This window comes from Protopterus annectens, chromosome 2.part0 (assembly GCF_019279795.1).
Source record: "Protopterus annectens isolate FY-2018-M chromosome 2.part0, PAN1.0, whole genome shotgun sequence".
NCBI lineage: Eukaryota > Metazoa > Chordata > Ceratodontiformes > Protopteridae > Protopterus > Protopterus annectens.
Window position 1 is genome coordinate 309700511 of NC_056728.1, and position 7500 is coordinate 309708010.

General features: G+C 39.5%; 1 protein-coding gene across 1 annotated transcript in view; it reads left to right on the forward strand.

The window, feature by feature from the left end:
• Positions 1-7500, forward strand: part of TEX43 (testis expressed 43) — a 116562-nt gene that overhangs the window by 95684 nt on the left and 13378 nt on the right. The window lies entirely within an intron of this gene.

The window sequence follows — 7500 nt, forward strand, 5'->3', positions numbered from 1 at the left end:
CTGCACTGAACATATGAGGTATCCACTTCTTATACGCCTTAGACTGTGGGCCTTGCATATGGCTTTGTTGTGCAAAATGTGCTCATTTTAATGTTATAAAGCAAATTCCATAATGATTTCCTTTTAGCTGACATCTGTATACCATGCAATTTCCAGCTAGAAATACTTTGTTCAGTCATTTCACATTTGGACTTTCTCCCATAAACAGATTAATATTTACTTTCATGACTCCCCAGTTAGGCAAAGAATAAATAGTATAAAATAGCAGCATAACATAATGACTCCTGTACCATTTAAAAAAGAAACTAGAACTACCGTGGGCTACTAATAAGAAACATTTCATGACAGCAATATAAACATTGAAAATAAGACTGCTACACTAAGACCTAATCCTATTAACTCCTAACATGGCTAGCTGAAAACCTGAAAACTCTAGCTGTAATTCCAGCTCAATTGCATTAACCCCAACAATGAAAATATTTACATTATTTTTCATTTGGTCTGCAAGAGTACTCTACATTACACCCAAATCTGTGGCTCACCTCAGCATATAACTAATAGTAACACAACTATTTTTGCATCATAAATGTAGATTGAACTACGCAATGGACTACCATATGAAAATGATTGTATGTCACCATGGGAGTACACATTTAATGGGCCAGATTCCAAAAGGAAGCTGTGGACAGCACAGCATGCCGAAGGAGGATGCCAGCTCATCAGAAGAGTTTTGACTTCATGATGTATGCTAGAAAAAGACCAATTAATTAGCTATTACAAACTACACACATGCATGCCAGATTCTAAAAATACAATGGGCACTCCCACTGCAACTGAAATGTGACAAAGTACTTCACTGACAACTTTTTGAAAGCACTGACAACTTTTTGAAAGCACATGGCAGAGACCATATGTGCTTTATCTTAAAGTAACTATATTCTGCATATTCTAAGGGAATCCTGAGGAATCTGCAAACTTTACTAAAAAATGCAACTAGCATTTAATGCACTGCAGTAGGCTGGGGTACTGCAATGCATAATAGAGGGCGATCTGCAAATGCATCACAGAAGACAGCCAGCTAGGCACCAAGCCAGGCTACATAAGCCAGCTCTCAGACCAGGAAATAATAGATAGATACAGATTAGACAGAGAGATGGTACAGGCTGTATGCAGAACATGTGTACTCCACATGTATGATCTCAGCCTGAGGGATAACCTAGTACCAATTGAAACAAAAGTGTGTCTGAGTTTAGGTGTACTGGCCTTTGGGACATTTCAGCAGCATATCAGAGATGCCATAGGAGTGTCCCAGACAGCTACCAATTGCATCCTGTCACATTTCCTGGCAGCAATGTGCACCAAGATGGATGAATATATCCACTTCTCAACAACACCTGTGGAGCACAGAACTGCTGTGCAGCAGTTGTATGCCACAGTCAACTTCAACTGTGTCCTCCATGCAATAGACTACATCCACATTCCAATTAAAACCTAAGCTGTACCTCATGCTGAGCAGTACATCAATAGAAAGGGATGACCATCGCTCAGTTGTCAAGTGGTTTGCTTAGCAAATGGCCTCATTACTAATATCATGGCAATGCACCTCAGTAGTGTGCACAATGCTGTAATATGGAAGGAATGTGGTCTGAGGGCCTCTTTCCAAAATGGTGAAATTCTTGAGGGATCAATACTCAGTAAGTACAGGACCACAGCTATGATGTAAGCAGAATCTAGACCTGTCAACAGTAAGCATGAGGACTAAATATTGATCACTGCTGCAGTACCCTTAGCTATATGGGTTATATCCTGCCAAAGGTATAATAACCAACCAGCTTCCAAAGCTTCAGGACAACTTCCACTTGCCCAAACTGTCAGGCAGCTCAAACTGAGCTGACTAAAAGACATGTTTAGGTGAGAAACCCTTCAGAGTTTTACTGCCACTGAAGAGTAAACTCCTCTGAAGAATTTGAGGATTGACGGTCAGCTTCTGCTTTCCTTTGCTGGGCAGATAAGTTCTCTTTGAGGAAAAATCCTTCCATTTTCTTAAATTTATTGTAGTTTTATTGTTTTCCTCTTCAGGAAATTTATTTTATACTAGGAGTGCTGTGTATTAATGGACTGTTTTGAGACTGTTAACATTTGTTTAAATGGAGCACTCAATTTTTCTGTCATTTCAAAAGTAGTGTAAACTAGCTGAGAACATATTTTCTGTGGACAAATTATATTTATTTTTCCAGTATGGGGCTGCCATTGTGTTTTAAAATGCTTTTTACTGTGGTTTTTTTTTCTGCCAAAAATTAACTTTTGTGGACTGGTAGTTTTGCCAGCATTTGTCTTCCTTGGGAAAGAGGCACCATTTTTAGCTTGACCATGGAATAGATTGCAGGTGCCACAGGCGGTCCTTCTTCCTGTCACAACAAGAAAAAGTTAAGCAAACAGCCTTTGCCATCACAGCAGGCTAGCAATTAGCCTCATCCAATATCCTGGCAGATCAATTTAGTGCCAACTTCACCCCCTTCTCACCCCCTAAAGGGCCCATGTCAATACCAAAAGATTGCCAAATTCCGATAATCACAGTTATCCCAGTCCACAAGGGGGTATCCACCTTGGATCCCGGGAACTACCATCCCATCAGTCTGACAAGCCTGATCTGCAAGTGCATGGAATGCATTATCATGGAACTTATAAACAAAGACATTGGCAACCTTCAAACACTGGACCCCACCCAGTTTGGGTTCATGAAGGGCTGATCTTGTCTCTTGATCCTAATTGACTTCTTCAAATCAGTTGCCAGAGCTGTGGATGAGGATAAGGCAGTCCACACAGCCTATCTGGACCTCACCAAGGCCTTCAACACCATCCCCCACTCTGGAATCATAGATAAACTTACTAAGCTGGGCATAAATCCCTATGTCACTCGATGGGTTGCCAACTGGCTTACTGACAGAACCCAGACTGTAAAAGCAGCCGACTCCAAATCCAGCTCCAGACAAGTGACAAGTGGAGTACCTCAGGGTTCAATCCTGGGACCACTCTTGTTTGGCATCTACTTCACTGAAGTACAGGCCAACACTAAGGGACTCTGGCTAACAAAGTTTGCAGATGACTGCAAACTGGGAACCATTATTGAATCCCCAAATGATGTGGATATTCTACAAAAGGGCCTTATAGAAACAGATGCAAGCACATAAATATCAAGGAGACACTTGCCTTGATCAAAGCACTTAGTGAACCATCTTTAGTCCCCAGGACCTCTTCAAGTTGTTACAGATAATATCACAGTCATGTGGTACATCAGTAAGCAAGGGGAGATGGTCATACCCCCTTTCAAGACTAGCCATATTAGCTTGGGATATAGCTTCACAGCACAATCGTACCCTACAGGCATCCTACATTCCATCAGAGCAAAACTGTGGCAGACAAACTGAGCAGGACCAGGGAAGATGGGGGGGGGTCTTCCAAGATTTGATCCATCTGTAGGGAGTTCCTCAAGTAGACATCTTTGTCTCCTGTTTGAACACTCAACTGGCAAACATCTGTTCCGGGACTCTTTTCAAGAATTTCTGGAAGATAGATGCCTTTTTTTTCCTTTGGACAGGAATGTTCTTATATGCCCTTTGATCATTTCCACTAATATCCATAGTACTTCTGAAGATTCAGAAAGAATCCTTCAGGATCATTGTGGTGATTCCCTTCGGACCTTGGCAACTGTGGCTCTCCCTTCTTTTAGAAATGGCCAGGATCAATTATCAGAAGCTTCTTCACAGACTGGATTTATTCACACAAAAACAGGAGTGCTTGATACACCCTGACATCAGTCATCTTCAGATGACTGCCTGGATGATAAGGTCTTAATTCCTTTTAGGCAACTGCTTTCTGAAGACATGCAGCAGGTACTAAGGGAGGCAAGAAAGCCTGCTACTAGAAAATCATATGTTAGTATATGGAAAAGGTTTTCTAGTTTGTGCCAACAACATAACCAGCACCCATTCAGGGCTAGCTGTTCTCCGGTTTTATAATATCTGTGTGAATTACTATCATATGCCTTTTCTTATTCCTCTATCAAGGTTCATTTATCAGCCATTTCAGCATGTCTGTCCATGGATCCTCCTCTTTCAAGGCAGTCTCATGTCAAAATGTTCTTGAAAGGGGTTTTGCATAAGAGGCCTCCAAGTAAACTTGTGGCCCCTCCTTGGGATCTTAATTTTGTGTTAGAAAAGCTAAAATTTTCTCCTTTTGAAACAGCCAATCTGGCTGACATGAGGTTTTTAACATGGAAAACAGTTCTAGTGATTGCTTTGACCTCTGTAAAAAGGGTATTTGAGTTGCAAGCTCTTATGGAGAGTCAACCTTATCTCATTTTCCATAAGGACGGGGTTTCTTTAGGAACTAATTCTTCTTTTCTGCCTAAAGTGGTGTTTGAGTTTACTTTAGGCCAAACTATTCGTGTCCCCATTTTCTTTCCTAAACCTAAAAGTGAGGGAGAAAGGATATTTCCTACCTTGGATGTCCATAGACAACTCCGGTACTGTCTTTTCAAAACTAAATATTTTAGATCTCCAGATCAATTGTTCATTTTTTTGTGATGGCAAGATGAGCAGAAAACCTCTGTCAAAACAGGCTATTTTGAAATAGCTGTCCAAGGCCATAGCCTTTTTTTATACTCACCATGACAAATTTATTCAAGGCAGGATCAAGGCTCCTCACTCTCCCAGGGCCTTGGCTTCATCTATGGCTTTTTAGTGCCCATTTGTTTCCTTCACCAGGTGGCAGCTGACCAAGCAGGTTCATCATAGCCATGAGGGAGTAGTTCATAGCTTTTTCTGCTTTCCTCCCTATCTCTAGCCCAATGCACCTGATGAGGTATTGGGGAGGGCCATGGAATGGACTGTCTATGCTTTGCATTCTCTCACTTCTACAAACTGCATTTTTTCCAAGAAATCCTATCTCCCTCCACCCTGTAGAATGAGCAGTGGTCTCTTCACTGTCCATCCAGGAGCTCATACCACCCTATGTGCATGCAAATTCTGCACTCCCTGGGAGAGGTGACTCCCTGGGAGAGGTGAGTGGGCCATGCCTCTTTTTATCCTTTTCCTCTCTGCCTGGCTCCTCTGTACAGGGGCTGTTAATCTAATCCCAGTCACCTGGGTCCCAGTCAGGGCTCCATCCCTCTACATCATGTAGCCAAATTGTATTATTCCTCTTTAGATGTTAATGATCCATTGACATGAAGTTCTGATGGGAAAGGAGGTGGCAATTAGGTAGCAAGGGGTAGCAGAGAGAGTGAGAAAGAAGTCTTCAGTGGGAGTTTTGCAGAGCTTCTAAAGCAGTGCATCCCAGTGCTAATACGAAAACATGATTGCTCATAATTTTGATGACCTAGACATTATGTATCACATGGAAAAGAGCAGCTTAATAATATATTTATTTTTATTTTTCCATTTTTAACCAGGTAGGTAGGCTGGTCTATAGACCCTTTCCAGCCATGACCTACCATGAGAGCAAATCATACAGTATATACAATAATAGTACTAGTTGGGTGGCACAGTGGTGCAGAAGTTAACGTTGTCGCCTCAGAACAAGAAGCTCCCAGTTCGACTCTTGGCTGGGGTGCTTTCTGTGTGGAGTCTACATGTCCTCCCTGCATTCATGTGAGTTTCCTCTGGGTACTCTAGTTTTCTCCCACATTTCAAAGACATGTGTCTGGAAGTGTTTCTCCCCAGGCCACTGCTGAAAATAGGGTCTGCCCTAGTCAGACTTTCCTGGTCAAGAAAATAATAAATAAAATATACATGATTTCAGTTTCAATTTTAATTAATGTTGCAAAATACACTACAACAGTGGACTGCAACGCAAAACATGAGTTATCGTATATATTAGTATAGCTTGTTGACCTCATAAAATTATTATGTTAAACAGTAAAACATCTTATAAATAGTTATTACATATATGACTTAAGACATTGAACTGCTTAATGAATTAGGGGGCAGTTAACCATTGTCTTTAAAGCAGCTGCAGTCAGTTTCCTTTTTAAGGGGCTTCTTTAACTTGGATTTAAATTTCTTCTACTGTTTGCTGTGCTTGGATTTCATTAGACAGCCGAATCCAGATGGCTGGTCCAAGTCTAGAAAATGCTTTTTCACTGTTTGTTATTAAATTGTCGTCTGGTAAGGGTAAACTGTACTTTATGACATGATCTCAGGGAAGAGATTTGCTATTTAAAGATAAGTTTCCTCTTCAGAGGCGTGCAGTAACCTAGTTTTATGTTTTTTTAAACAGTAGTAAGCAGTAGAAATGGCTGAAAACATGTTTACAGCTTGTTTTGGTCCAATATCAATGTGTCAGACACTCATTCATGTTTACAGCTTGTTTTGGTCCAATATCAATGTGTCAGACACTCATTCCAGATCTGAAAGGGAAATATACACAAATGAGACAAAGCATATTTTTTTTCGATTAAAAAATAAATATGTATGTGACCATTTACCCCCAAAAAGTTGAGACCTGCTTACTTCATGGAGTGATCTTACTCAATTTTTTCTTAAATTATTGTAAACTGTTGTTTATATTTTATTTAGTGAATGTGGGTATAAATAAATATATATATATATATATATATATATATATATATATATATATATATATATAGTTTACAATTAGAATCTTGAAGTGGATTTGGTTGAATCCACTTTGAATGAAGTCTGGAGGTCTAATGGTGACAATGTCGAATTCTGATATTGTCAAAGTACAAATCTTGCCCCCTCAACCCATGTTAAAACTCGTCCCGGAAAAAAAAAAAAAAAAAAAAAAATATATATATATATATATATATATATATATATATATATTTATTTACTTATCTATTTATTAATATATAACACTTCTAAAACCATACAAGAAGGAAAATAAAAACAGAGCCGGTGTTGAGCACTTTCACTTTTTAATGGTGACAAAAACTTCTTCAGAAAAAACATTTTTAGAAATGAGGATAGAGTTGGGGCTGGGTGTAATTTTAAGGTTAAGTTCCGAAGATTCTATGACTGTCACAGTTCAAATGTAGTTTATGCAGGGGTCTGTGTAACTTGTGGCAATTTCTATATTGGTAAAACTATATGAAAGCTTTCAAGCCGTATTAAGGAGCACTGTACAACTATACATAATGTTGACAATAGAAATGCTTTATGTAAACATAGCTTGTCATGCCCAGGTTTTGTTCAGTATAAATTCTTAGTGCTAGAACATTTGGTGACATGGACACTTTACTAGAGGTGCGTGAATTAAAGTGGCAGCTGATACTTAATGCAGATTCCCAGCCAGGATTGAACATGTTCTCTTAATATTAAATGTGCTTTAAGATGGCTTAGATAACCTGTCAACCATTACCTTTGTCTTTAGTTTATATTGGAATTGCTTTGAGACATTGAGTGTTATATGGCTTGTTTTTAGCTGCATGGATGTGTGCGTGTGTGTGTGTGTGTGTGTGTGTGTGTGTGTGTGTGT